This window comes from Trachemys scripta, chromosome 1 (genome assembly GCF_013100865.1).
Source record: "Trachemys scripta elegans isolate TJP31775 chromosome 1, CAS_Tse_1.0, whole genome shotgun sequence".
Lineage (NCBI taxonomy): Eukaryota > Metazoa > Chordata > Testudines > Emydidae > Trachemys > Trachemys scripta.
Genome location: NC_048298.1, coordinates 118,975,314 through 118,990,123, shown reverse-complemented (window position 1 = coordinate 118,990,123; position 14,810 = coordinate 118,975,314).

Here is a 14,810-nt window from a genome sequence, read left to right as displayed (position 1 = left end):
TCTATGTGATCCCTTTCTCATTTTAGAAAAGCAAAAGTGATGCACTATTTATTACTTAAAATACATAGTGAACAAGCTTTGATGCATTTTAATGGTCATGAAAAAAGAAAGGTATTTTAAACAAACTTCTGCATCCAACATCAGCCTGACTCAGAGAAATTATTTACTTCAATTCTACTTTTACCTGCCTTTCAAAACAGTTGTTACACAATTTTCCATTGCAACTCAGGCATGCTTTGTTTTGACTTTGGAATTTCACATTTGCATAAGTGCACCCCCTAGAAGTCCTAGGACCTGATCCTGCACTGGGATTGATTCAACTCCAATTAACTTAAATGGGAATTCTAACATGAGTAAAATTAAGTATGTGGGTATTTGCAGGATCCAAGCCATACGGCAAGCAAGAAAAAGAATATTAAACTCACAAATGCACCACAATGAACCATATAGGAGTCCATCCTGCAAATTCTTAATCATGGAAGTAGGTCCTACTCACATAGATAGGCAGTGTGCAAATTTACAAAGGCACATATGTGGTTATGCCTCATACCCAGTGTCTCACAATTGAATGTTAATACATATCTTGGGCCTGTTCTTGTAAACACTTAAGAAAACGGGTAAGTTTACTCACACGAATAGTCCCAATAACTTCTACATTACTACTCATGTAAGTTTACATACGCAATTGTTTGCAGGATCACTCCCCTTATTTAGCCAAATAAACCACAAGCTTTTAGGAAGATGTACTTCTTGTCCCACCTTCTGATCTGAGCCCTGAATACATTAAATAATATATGTATCTTTAAAATATATTGTTTATTTTTGTTATCATTCTATTTCTCTAGATGCCTTTAGCAGACAGTCCAACAAAAATTGTATTATAAATGCACAGTTCTGATCTCTTACGTCCTAGTTTGTACTTTCCTGAGAGCACAGAATTTTTGTTATATTAATGAAATATAGATACAAGGAAACCAGTCTTGTTCATATACACGTAGCCTAGGGAACAAAATTAAATCATTCGTCTAAACAAAATATTGAGGAAATTACTTTAGTCACTTTACAAAGTGTCACCTCATATCCTGGATGTCTTAGCAACTGACAAGAAACCTTTCAGAAAAAAAAAAATCAATGTTTTGCCAGTTTTAGAAGCAATCCAAATAACATTTTTCCTTTGTAAGTGGGGGGGGGGGGGGAAATGCCTCATTAGATGATTGCTGACTTGGCTTCCATTTCTGCAATAGGATTCAAAGGAACATGACATTGTTGTTCCTGGCACAGGTACATCACATTCCTCATGCTGGAGTTTAAGATGCGACAAATGTGTTTCTTTTTATAAGTGATTACAAGTTTTATATACTGAAGTTCACTTAAACAACATCTTCTCTCCGAATATTATTCTTCCTGAGTTCTCTTTGGAGAAGATCCTTTGGGGACCTGCTGACGACTTATTTAGTGCATGATCTTTCCCTTAACCTAAAATTTGTTAGTTTTTTTTTTTTTTTTTTTTTTTCTTTCACAATATGGATTATGGTACAGAACATGTTACAAAAACAACTACATTATTATAATGTAGTCTTAAGAAGCTCATGGTTCCTCAGGAAATACAATCAGCATATGTCTCTTAAAATACTGGAGAGACAGACAGACAGACACACTTTTGATTTGGTCTCCCAAATAGACATTAGTGGAATGATGAAAATCTGTATTCAGAAAGAATTTCTTTAATAAAAAAATACCAACATTCTTTAGATAAGAAATATTATTCCTAATGAATACAGTTATTCTTTCAGGGCTCTATGCAGCACTGCCCCTATCCACATGTCTGCACTTGTCTCCTCCTTCTTCATCTCTGCCAACTTCCTTCCTTAACACACTCTACATCTTATGTAGCACCATGTTCTTTCCACATCACCCTCTGCACATGGAACATCCACAAACCACAAGGAACCTCATTCTTTCCCTTACTTAAAAAAAAAATTAAAAAAAAAATCACTGCTTTCAGCTTGCCTTCCACCTGCAGCCATCTATATGACTTCATGCTCCCAAAATAAAATTTAAAAAGGGAACAAGATCTATGCAAAGAATAAATAACCAAATGATGCAACTTTCTGTTATACCCTGTTCACTGCTCCTCTAATATGTCTATTTTAGTTCCTGAAACCGTTACTCACATGAGTTATCCCACTGAAGATAGTGGCCCCTAGATCTGTGCACAGATCTCCATGTTGTTGCTTGAAAGGGGGGGCTCCACAGCACCACATCCCCCACTCCAAAACCTACAGAAGTCTCTCCCAAAGGTCCATGAGCCACTTGAAGGAGAACCGGAGATGAGGCTGGCCAGCGGGGAAAAGTATCCATGGCCAGGGAGAGAATATACATTATCCCACTCCTGGGGCCATTGAAAATTAGTCAAAAAATAATAATACAGCCTCAGGCTGTGACACCTTTACTGAGGAGACTTCCCACTCTCCCACCGCCCCCACTACACACACAGATATCCCAGGGACAGCTGTGATGGCTCCAATGGAGCTGCGCTGCAAGGGAGCTGGTATGAGGAGACTAGAATTAATGCCAATGGATGGGTCATCCATGCAGAGAGCCCTAGCCTGCCACGAATCCCAGGGAGCCAACTGTTCTAGGGGCAGGCCCATGCCCATTTCCATAACGAAACAAACATGACTATGTGGGGGTGGGGGAATCACCGCAGGGGCTGTTTCCTGCACTGGGTGGATCCAACTTAATGCAGCAGTGCCAACCCCAAGAGTTCGAAAACCATGAGTCAGAATCCCCCCCCCCCCCCAAAAAAAAGTAGTAGAAGAAGAAATCATGGTTTCTGGTAAGTGTTCTAATTTTTGAACTTCCGCTGCCCATCCATAATGTGGGAGTGACAATTTCAGGTTGAAAATTCAACCATAGATTCAGATAAAATGTATACACAAACAAATAGGTCTTGGCTTTCCTGTACGCTTGCTCCACAATGTCCCCCTTCCTACCACACACACACACACACACACACACTTTCTTCCATCCAGCTCTCCAGAGCCCTCCTTACTACCTTGCTCCCACCAGCTCTAAGTACCCTGATAGGCTCCAGCATAATATCTACCCTCTTATCTCTAGCTTGCATGCATGGTGCTTCTCCTGGGATCCTACCTTCATTAACACCCCCTCACTGCACTGTGGTGGAGGTGAGGAGGGAAGCAGTCACTGCTGTGCCATGCTGCTCCGGGATTCTCTTCCACACAGAGCACATGGGGAACCCCAGTACTGCAGGTGGCTGCTACAGCACTTAGAGATTAATGAGTCTGCTCCACAGTCTTACCTAACAGCAATATGGCTTTAGCTGATGCAGTAGAAGCTCATACATTAAGCTCCAGGGGTCCCAGGTTCAATACTGCCCACCGACAACCAGAGTCCGTCAGCATTACAGTTTCACAGCATCCTCTAGTGTATGAAGAGGCAGACTGCAGGCAGGAAATTCCTGAACTGCTGATGTTCTCTTGCAAGACCCCCCCAAAATCACACTCAAATCATGACACTTGAGACAGTGCTGTAAGTGTTGACACTAATGCCAGTGGGATTAGTCCTATAAATATAAACTTTTAGGTCCTAATCCTGCAAAGAAATCTACCCACATGGACCCTTAAACCAGCACACAGTCCCTTTGACTTCAGTGCATGACAGGTCCCTGTGCAGGAGCAGTATCTTAAACTGTAAACTCCTGGAAGCAGGATCCTTGTCATGGGTGTCAATAAAATGCCATGTATGTCTATGGTGCTGTAGAAATCATAAATCCTGATTCAACAAAGCTTGTTCTTAGGGCTTAGATGAACTGGATCCTTAGCAAGTTGGTTAGTCCTCATAAACACCCCATAAACTGTTGTAGGACTTTTTAAATAAAACATTTAAAAATTAAAGCATAAATGGGACTTTAGGGAGATTCTGTAATTCTCCCATCCCCAGGGAGCCAACAGTTCTAGGGGCAGGCCCATGCCCATTTCCATAACGAAACAAACAAATATCCTACATCTTGCCTTTTAAATAGAAAGACATATACACTTCCACTGTTGGATTTTGACTAGGCTGTTACTAAACACCTCTCAGTTCTTTGGATGGGCTCTCAACAGCCCCCTCTTAGTTCACAAAGCTTTTATAGTGTACGTCATGCATACACACAGGCCAGATTCATCAAAGCTGGCAAATGGAAGTGTTAAGTTGTCCTGCTCTATATCAGCAAGACTGCTTGCATCTTTAAGTATTCATCTCAATGAAGAGCAAATTATGCCTACACCATTGCTTTCAGAGTCATACCTTTAAGTCTATCTAAGATCTCCATAGGAGCTCTGCTATTAGGAAACATTAAATGGGAAGTGCTCAATCAGTACACTTCCACCTGCCCTCACTATACTCCTGCAAGATCAATACCATCCATTTTTGGGATGGTACGGGCCTTGCTCACCGTTACATACAGATGTCAAAGAAGGCTGACTCATTGAAGCTCAGGGAAGCTGGTACTGTTTGGAAGCTGCCATTTTGTGCTCCAGAATAAAAACTTTGATCTAAAAAGAAAATGTTAGTGAGTTGCAAATCACTACCCCCCCCCACTATAAACTGATGCAGGGATGCCCGCCTACACAGCATGAAACAGAACCCAGAGGGAAGCAGAAGCTTTTCCCATTCATCTTGATGGAATTTTAAAATGTTCAGAATTGCATTTCAGAATTGCATTAACTATTTCAATGCTGATCAAAGGACAACAGAAAAGGGACACACTCAGTTGAAGTTTCTGCAGGTCAAGCACAGCAAAGAGTATAGACAGAATCGTATTAGGAAGATCTGCAGAATTCTAAGGAGCATCTTGTTTTGGGTTGTGAGAAGAGCCTGGGAGGATGCCATTCTCTTCTTCTCACCCGGAGATGCAATTAGGAACCCATGCAAGCATTCTTCTCAATGCCAAGCTTGTAAACATAGTGTTGTTCTTTTTACTCTTGGCTGCTGTGCTTTATGAGATTTTCCCTCATACCAAGACAATTGACAACAAATTATATAACTAGACCTTTCATTTTTTAATATGCCACAACCACACGCTGGAATATATTGATCCTAGCACAATTACTATCTCCAGGGGAGAAGGAAAAAAGTGATTACAAGCTAACAGAATAGTTACAAACTTTACGCAGCATCAAACTCACTTAGACTACTAATGAAGTAGAGCTCAGAGAGGAAAACAATTCTGTTCTATTTCAGATACATTTTGGGCTTGGATTTTCAAGTGAAAATAAACTGATTAACTAGCACAGCATGCAAAAAAGAAATAAAGGTCTAAAAAAAGACAAGCTGAAGATCTAAAAAAAATAAAATAAATAAAAATATGGTTTTGAGTCTTAAGATCTACCAAAAGAAGATCTAATGCTTTCCATTTACTGCTACAGATTCATCCCTACAGTGCTCATTGTCACTCTCCATTGTCACTGTACCTTTCAAGAGACATTTGTACTTGTCCATTGACATTTAATAGTACCATTTATATGGGGCAAAAATCTCCTAGTTTTGCTGAAACTTCATATAGGATACTATGCCCTGCAATAATTACTCCCATGTTAAGGCATTAACAGTTCCAAAAAAGGAAAGAACAAGAAGGCTGGCTCCACAAAGATGTTTACATTAGGGTTATTAGAGGGAAGGATTGTCCAGCCTAGCACACTGACTTAGGCTATGGGAGAACTGGGTTCATTACCCTGCTCTGGACTTCCTGTGTGACCTTGGGCAAGTCACTGAGCCTCTTTGTGCCTTAGTTTCCCCATCTGCAAAATGGGAATTAGGATTATTAGTTACTTGAAAATTTTCCATCTGCCCTATTAAATACAACTCCAACTCCTGCATAGCCACAATGAGGCAGGGCAGAGGTCTACTGAGCAGATCGTGTTGCAGGACTGGGATGCTCATTTCCACACTCTAGGCATTATAATGGATGCGCACCCATAAAAATAGGAAACCATTACGCCAGTGAGTAAACAAACTAGAAGACAAACCCAGCCCAAAATAGATTTCTTAGAGAAATTTAAAAGTTTGACCCCACAATATTTTTACTTCTAACTGGAAGAAAATATTTAGCCAGTTGTTCACACAGACAGTATGTATCAAAAGCTGTAAGAATATGGGAACTGTATGGGGAAGCAATTTTTTTAAACTACATTAATTCTTTGATGTACTGGAGGCAGAGGACCTCCATTAACATGAAAACGAGGGAACTCACCTTGCAATGACAACAGCCAAAAACATGGCTTCGTCAGGTGTAGCTTCTAAGAAATTCACTGGGAGTTTTATTTCCTGAATTTCAGGAGTATGATCCTATGTTAGAATTTTTGTGAACAGTCTCTTTCCAAGTTGACATTTTGATCCTCAGCAATACAGAGGTTGTGTAACAAAGAGAAATAACCACAAAGGTGTCATCACAGATGCTGCCTGGGGGCGTGGGATCTCTTATGAGGGTATGCTTGAGAATTAGTTTTGGGTGTTTGTTTCTCAGGATGGTTGAGAAAGGTAAATCATCATTAGTTCCCTATTTTTGGGTCCTAAGGAGTGTTTGTGGTCCTCCCCACCCCCTCTGTGACGGATCTTTAAGGAGTGAGATCAGCTATTTTCCTATTTGCTGTAGCACAAATGATTTGAATGAATGAGCTACTATATACTTACCTTGGCTGATCAGTCCTTTCCTCCTATATTTTTTCTTCTTGTCTTTTTCTTTTCTTATCCTGCAGATCATCTTTCCTCTCCCCAGGATCCTGCTAAGCTTAAGCACATGGGAGTCTTGTAAAAATCTTCTCTCTAAAAAAATCTCCCGATATGTCGGGAACAATATAACGTGAGGTTTACTAAGGCTACTCTTTTTTTTTTTGTTTGGCTCCGTTGTCCAGGAAGTAGGAGAGAGAAAATGACAAAGCCCATTGCAAACAGAACTGTGACAGACTTTTGTTTTGTTTGTAAAGTGACTGCAACCTCAGAAGGTGACTCTAAAATCCTCCAATTAAAAAGACTCCTGAACCAAACACAGTTTTGGTTTCATGTACAAATAATAATAATAATAATAATAAAAAATAAAAAAACCACCACCTAAAATTCAGAGAGATGCTAGCTCTCAAGACTCCTTATTTAATTGCTGTTTTTCTTCAAGTTCATCACCAGCTTCATTCCCTCCCTCGCTGCACCCGATCCAAAGCCCACTGGGTCACGCCCATTGCGAGCAAATGAAGGGCCAGGCTGCATTCAGTAAGAGTAAAGTTGTGTGTTTTTCTTTTTAGTGAGCTCATTCTTCTGTCTAGTCCCCCACTCTTGATCCCATCTGTCCTGTCCCCTCCAATCTGCCCCACCCTAGTCCTGTCTCTTCCCCACCCCTGGATCGTTCTCCCAGTCCCATTGTCCATGCTTTACCCAGTCCCAGTCTCCACCCCTCAGGCTTCTCATCCCCATCCCAGTGTCCTTGCCCAGCCAGTCTTAGCTCTCCACTCAGGCTCATTGTCTGAGTTCCCATCTCTCCCTTTTCCTCACCTCCAGTGCCAGTCTCCTTGCTGAGGCACTCTCAGTTCCCCCCCTACCCATCCCAACTCCTTGTTCTCAGACAGCTCCAGTTCCTCATCCACTCTTTTCACGCTCTTCTTCCCCCCGCCCCCCAAACTACTAGGTCTAGTCTCTCTTGCGTGGTTTATCATCCAATCTCAAAAAGAAGAACAGGAGTACTTGTGGCACCTTAGAGACTAACAAATTTATTAGAGCATAAGCTTTCGTGGACTACAGCCCACTTCTTCGGATGCATAAGAAGAAGTGGGCTGTAATCCACGAAAGCTTATGCTCTAATAAATTTGTTAGTCTCTAAGGTGCCACAAGTACTCCTGTTCTTCTTTTTGCGGATACAGACTAACACGGCTGCTACTCTGAAACATCCAATCTCAGTTGTCCCTCCTCCCCTCCCCAACTCCTTGCCCTGATCTTCCCCACCCCTGATGCTTTGTCCTAGTTTATTTGTCCAGCTGGTCCCAGTTCTTTGATCTAGATCCCAGCTCCTGGCCAGCATCAGTGCCATTCCTCCCTCAAGCGGCTCATGAACCTTTGGGAGAGGCTTCTGTAGGTTTTGGAGTGGGGGATGTGGTGCTGTGGAGACCCCCTTTCAAGCAACAACATAGAGAGCTGTGCACAGATCTTCAGGCCATGTTCTTCAGTAGAATAACTCATGTGAATCAGGGACTAAAATAGACATATTAGAGGAGCAGAGAACAGGATATAACAGAAAGTTGCATCATTTGGTTTATTTACTCTTTGCATAGATCTTGTTCCCTTTTTTAAATTGTATTTTATTTTGGGAGCATGAAGTCATTATATTGAAAATCTGATTGTGTCCTTATATCACTGGGCTGGAGCATGCTCAATTGCTCTGTGGGGATGGTGCATATACAGTTTGGCCACTCACAGGAGCTGTGAAGGGCTGCTGCACTTTCAGTCTGGTTGGTAATAGGAGCTGTGAGAGGACAGAAGCTTCAGGGAATTTAGCTGCTAAAACCTAAGTCATCATTAATGAGCATGTTTGAACTAACTTTTCAAAGGCTTATAACTTGGCCAAATTTGGGTGAATTTTCACAGAACTAGCAAAAGGCACATCCCTGACCCAAAGGGACATCCCTTTGCTAAATGTCATGACTCTGCTCCAAATCACAGGGACACTCAAGCTTCTTAAAGGAAAAAAAGTCACCAGAATTTTTCAACATGGGCAAAATAATGTATTTTTCCCTAACTGCATTCTTGGAAATGGCTGAATAGTTTTGACTGAAATTTTCCAGAAGTAATCAGCCTGAGGCAAACATGAAGCATCTAAAATTTCAGACCAAACTGTTAAAGTATGGCAAAGTAATAAGCCACTGAAAATATGGTCTTATAATGGGAAATGTTGGATAATCTTAATAGGCAGTGTTCGCTTTCTCACACACACCGCACAAAAAGAACAGCAGCCCTGCTCAGGCCAGGGCAATACGAGCAAACCTTTGAAAAGGAGAGGAGCTAAAAGGAAAGTACTAGACTGGAGGCAGTTTGGCCTAGATCCACAAAAGGTATTTCGGTTCCTAACTTCCATTGAAATCAAGAGCTGAAGCAGAATTGAGTGTAAGCTTGACCCTTTCACCAACAGAAGTTGGCCCAATAAAAGATATTACCTCACCCACCGTCTCTCTCCAATATCCTGAGACTAACACAGCTACAACACTGCAATTTGAAATCAAAGTAATAAGCCTAAATACCTTTGTGGGTCTGGGCTTTCATGTTGCTATTTGGACATACGTATTTTCTCCTTAAAATTAAAACACAACTGGTAACATAACAATTGACAGAGGTTTTTCAAGTTATTTGCTACTGCTCAATACATTGTTTGGAAGAAGGTTAGTTTAGCGAGCACATTGACGGTGCTGACAAATGAACGGGCTGGGTTAAGGAAATGAAGTGAAAGCTTCTATGTAAAAACGCTTGGAATTTTGCAAAGTTTTCTCCCCCCCCCAAAATCACCAAACAGGGATAGAGAGGAGAAGCTTCTTGGCAAGGGAGGGTTAGCTGGAGGCACTTGCTAATCCTGTGCCCAAATTCCCAGCATTTCTTCCATGTAAAAGCAGAGCTGAAAGTAGGTGTGATGGGTGAGACAGCCCTTGTTTCTGGGTCACATGGTTTCATAGAGCTGTCACCAGACCTGAAACAGAATATGTAAATTTTTGTTTTAATGTGCAAGTTCCGGACTTAGAGGGCTTATACTAGCAGACTTAGAGGGATGGAACTTGCTGGTCCCACTATCAGGGAAAAGGGGAGCCACTGCAGGTCAGCCTCATTTACATAAATTATAATGTTGCTTCCCCACATTGCTATTGATTTTACATGGAAGGCACTCCGCTATTATGGTGATGGGCAGCAGTACAAAACCCCTAAGATGGATAGTTCCACATTGGGTGTTTTCTTGCTTTTGCTGGAATTTGTCCAGGGACTGTCCTTTTATTCTGTGTTTCTATGGCACCAACGGGACCTGGTCCATGACTGGGACTTCTAGGCACTATGATAATACAAATAACTAATGGTATAAATAGTAATAAATTGTCACCTTGGCTGTACTCATAAAGGGCACAGGAGTTGGGAGAGACATGACCTGGGGTAAGTGGGTTATCCTGACTGCTGGCTCTGTATCCAGTTCCCAGAGTCTACTAGATGTACAAGGAGAGAGCAGGGGGCTCTATCCTAGAGTCCAGGAGCTCTGTTCCAGGGAGCAGAGACTCAGTCTAAGAATACTGTTTTGCTCTGGGTTCCCCAGATAGAGATCCTGTACTCTGTGTGGTGTGATTTTGCATAACGGGATCAGAGCTTGTGCAGAGCTGATTTCACAGTGAGTCCTGACCTGACCAGTAATGCAGATCTGCCTGTACAGAAATAGGTCAGGTACCTGCACATCCGAGTGGCTCCTGGCAGTGTGAACCTTTTTGCAGTGCTGCACACAGGCAGGAGAGCCATCCCCCCGACCACCAGTAAGTCTAAGTGGATCCATGAGTGGTGGCTTACGGGGGTAGGGATTGCTTTTTGATTAAAAGTTCTGGACTTCAGCAAGCAAGACAATTAATATACTGGAACTGTACTGTGGGCTGTACTCCTCATTTGACAAAAGGAGCAAAACCCAATCAGTGTATGTAATTATGTATCTGGTTATGTTTTCTCTCCCCTCCTGCCCCCAACTCCCAAATAAAAAGATATTTGTGGTTCCATGATCCAAAGGATTCCTGCGTGCTTTTGTGGGGAAGAAACACCTGCAATGGTGACCAAGGAGGTTTGATATTAATTTCTCAGAGCCAGATTCTCATAACCCACCAGGAGTGCTGGAACAGTTTGTATAGTGGGGGTGTTGAGAGCCATTGAACCAACTGTAAACCCTGTATATAATGGAAACCACTTCAAGCCAGGGGGTATGGTAGCACCCCCTGCATCCCTAGTTCCAGCACCTATGTAACCCACTGACCAACAGGAAATATTTAAACCCCCCAAATTGGGTCATTAGTGACCAACAGATGGCTTCAGCATCTGATCACCTAGATATGGAAGAGCAAGATCCTCTTCTGTAATCTCCAGCAAGAGATGCTTTCTTCCCTACCTGCCCTTATGCAAGGTGTTGACTGCAGCCTTTAATCCCTTGAACCTGTCAACCTGAAAAACCACATCTCCCCATATATAGTTGTCATAACAGCTGAGATCAGCTGTGTCAATCTGCTGTTGATTTCTAGAATAAATCTTTTTAGGACTGGTGACAAGGCATTCTTCATTGGGGACTCTCACTAATGGAACTTGTTCCCTTGGAGATACTCCAGAGCTGGAGTCTGGTGCTCTTCAGGGCATGGTGCAAGGTGCACTGATTTAGCCAGGCCTTTTACGGACTATCGGAAGGCAGTAATGTGGGGTTTTCTTGCTGCTGGATGCAGCTATTGAGCCACTGTATATGGTTTGTTTGCCTGCCTAAGATATCACTTTGGTACCTTCAGAATCTATGTATTTGTTTAAATTTGACTGCTACTAGGCATCTAGAAGCGTCACCAAAGGACATAGAACACATTTTAAAATAAATAGATGTCAAAGCGATGCTCTCAGTGAAATCCTCTGGGTACTTCTCTGAAAGCGTCTCTCTGCCTGTCTGTGTTACCACAATATCTTTAAAAGGAGAGAAGGATGCCTCCAGCTTCTCCACAAAGTCTTGTTGGGGGACACCAGCCAGCATTAGCTATCTCCAATTCCTCACTCTAGAACAATGGTTATCAATCTATTTACCATTGTGGGCTGCATGTGCAGCTCATTGTGTTATGTGGGCCACATCCGCACAATAGATATACTACCTGTATGGCCCTGAGAATGTCATATGGGCTGCAGCTATGTGCTGATTGGGCCACAGGTTGAGAACCACTGCTCTAGAAGAATCGATGCCAAGTTGGATTAGCGTCCTGTCACCCCTTTGGCTAGTTGGCTGGGACACATTGTTCATCTGAGTCAAAGTTAACACTAATGTTGTTCTCTTTTAAAAACAGAGTGTCTTTATAAGCATATTCTCTGCTTGGCCTCCACTTCCTATACCAAATTCTAAGCCATGAAATTCACAGGCTACTGGTCACAGGAACTTAGCTTACCCTGTCAGAGAAAGAACTAACTACCTCATAAACAGCCATCTCCCATTAGTACAGAACTGAATAGGAGAAAAATAGATGAGCCAATGCAAATCACATACCAGTAACCAGACAACCAGAAGTACTATGATGTGGCACTAATAAGTCCGAGAGGATAAGGCTAGGTCCTTCAGTCTTTACGGGTCAAGTGGATGTATCAGTTTATTAAATAATAGTTGAATGGTAACTCATTACTAGAGCAACTTCATGCTTCAAACTACCACATCAGCTCTAGAGGTTTTCACCCACCCAGTGGGTGCATGAAAAACACTTAATAAAATTTGTTTGGGGGTAATGTGACTGAGACTTTGTGGTCTTGTTTTTAATTGCCATCTCCCCCCCTCCCCCGCCGCCCTATTATGGTCAGGGCCATATAAACTTATTTCGACCCAAGCAGATAGACACCCCAGAGCTAGAAATGGTCAAATCCAGTCAGAGTTGTATATTTTAAAAGCAGCCATGTTAGTCTCCCAAGCTTTAAATAAGCTATATGCCTGGGGACTAGCTAGGCATGGCATGGATGCCATGTCTTGATGCAGTAGTTAACATATTATTACCACTACTAAATATTCCTAGGTGTGTGCTGATGTCAATGAGGTCAAGGCACAAAACAGAAATAAAAGCAACAAAATTGCACATGATTACAGCCTTTATTTCCTTGTGGAAGTTTCTTCCACACAGGTCATTTTAAAGACATCTCCAAACTGGCCTGATTTCTCTTGGGAGAGGATACAGTTAAATAGCAAGTCACCCTTAGGTTACAGGAGTGGTCAAGAGTTAAGGCTGTTTTAGAATCAAAGCCACAAAATCCAATTTCATAAGATACCTCTTTAACATTTTAGAGACAGTCCATCTGAACAAGCCAGCCATAAACAGGAAAAAACACACCAACAAAAAAATCAATGCTTCTGGAATCTAAAGGAAAATCCTTCCATAAAGGTGTTAAGGAAGCATCAGGAGACTCAGGTGATGGAATTCATTACTGCCAAAATAAGATATTTTGGGGACATATGTTAAGAGAAGTGGTTCTGTCTGAATGAAGCAATTCAACAAAGATTATCCCATTTGTCTATTTGCAAATCAGGCTCAATCCCATACTACTGAAGTCAATTGAAGTTTTTCCTAATCTACTTCCTTCACAAAGGATCAGACAGACCCTTAAGACCATTCTATTTCTGTCTTGTGCAATGAAATATTTGATGACTAGACAGTGAACTTTCCGATTGTGCGTTTTACAACTTCAAGGAAGTCATATTGAAGTCAGATTCTGTGTCATTTACTGTAGACTAAAACAAGATAACAGTTTAGCTGTATCCTTTTAGTAAATATAGTTTCCCACCACAATATGTTGTATCTGTTCCACGAAATTTTATCTTACTATTCATGGGGGAAAAGAAGATTCTTTGGGCATCGATCATATTGGTTGGTCAGTTTATGTTTTAATGGCAATGTTTTTAATTTAAAATATTCATAACAAATATGTTATAAGAGAAAAATAAATAATTGGCATTTTTGCGAAAAAGGATAAAGTTGGAAGGAAGAACCACATAAATTCATGTTTTGTTCTAATAGGGTATTACAAACAGCCAAGAGAGTTAAAAAAAATAGAAATAGTTGGCAGTGTTCTTTTAACTTAAAAAATTTGCATAACTAAACCTTACACCAAAGCTGGTTATGCTAGCATATGCCTGTCCTTGGGCCAAGATTCATTTAATGTTAACAAAAATTTCTTTTTGGTATTGTGTCCTAAATGTGGAGCAAAAAATTAATGATGGTTTGAATTATTTGCAAAACCTGGTTACTTTATATAAGATGTTAATGAGAACAATTAAGTGAAGAAATTATCTGCTCTGACCTAATTAGCCTTGCTCATGGAACTTTCTCCCTAGCACACTGGCCTCCAGGCTGTGAGCGCAGAACCCACTGTTGACATACAGACTAAGTCAGCTGTTCTTGCCAAATTATGCAGCTCACAGCAAAAAAAAAAAAAAGAAAAAAAAAAAAGTCACATTGCACACAGAGCAGGCTCCAAGCGTGTGTCAGCTGAGAAACAAATTTACCACATCCTCTCAGAACTCCATGCCCTACATACAACACCAAAGGTGGCAGTGTGAATACTTTGGCTTGAATCAATGGATTTTTTTTTCCAGTGGGAGTCAGCCTGGATTCTCAGTGCGGAGTTACTATCTGAAAAGAAAGGACCCCGTAGAAGAACAATATATAAATTCAAAAAGAGATTTTCTTCAAACTTCCCTTACATCATTCATCTCTGGGCTTAGAACAGACAGGAGAATTTTCAGCCCCATTGCAAATTTTTGTGCCAGCAAAGTGAATGAGGGGTGTGAGGGCAGGAAATAAAACCGGGCTTAGAATGGAGTGCCTCCTGCAACGGTAACTACAAAGTCAATACCGTGACTCCATAATCAATAATTATAACCTACTCCCTCCATTTTTGTCCCCCACATTTAAAGAGGATGCAAAGGATGCATTGCTTTCAATTATTTTTTGTTTATGTGCTGCCTATTACTCATTGAACACTTTGCAAATATTTAGGATAGATGATCCTTGCTCAGAGGACAGGTTAGGGGA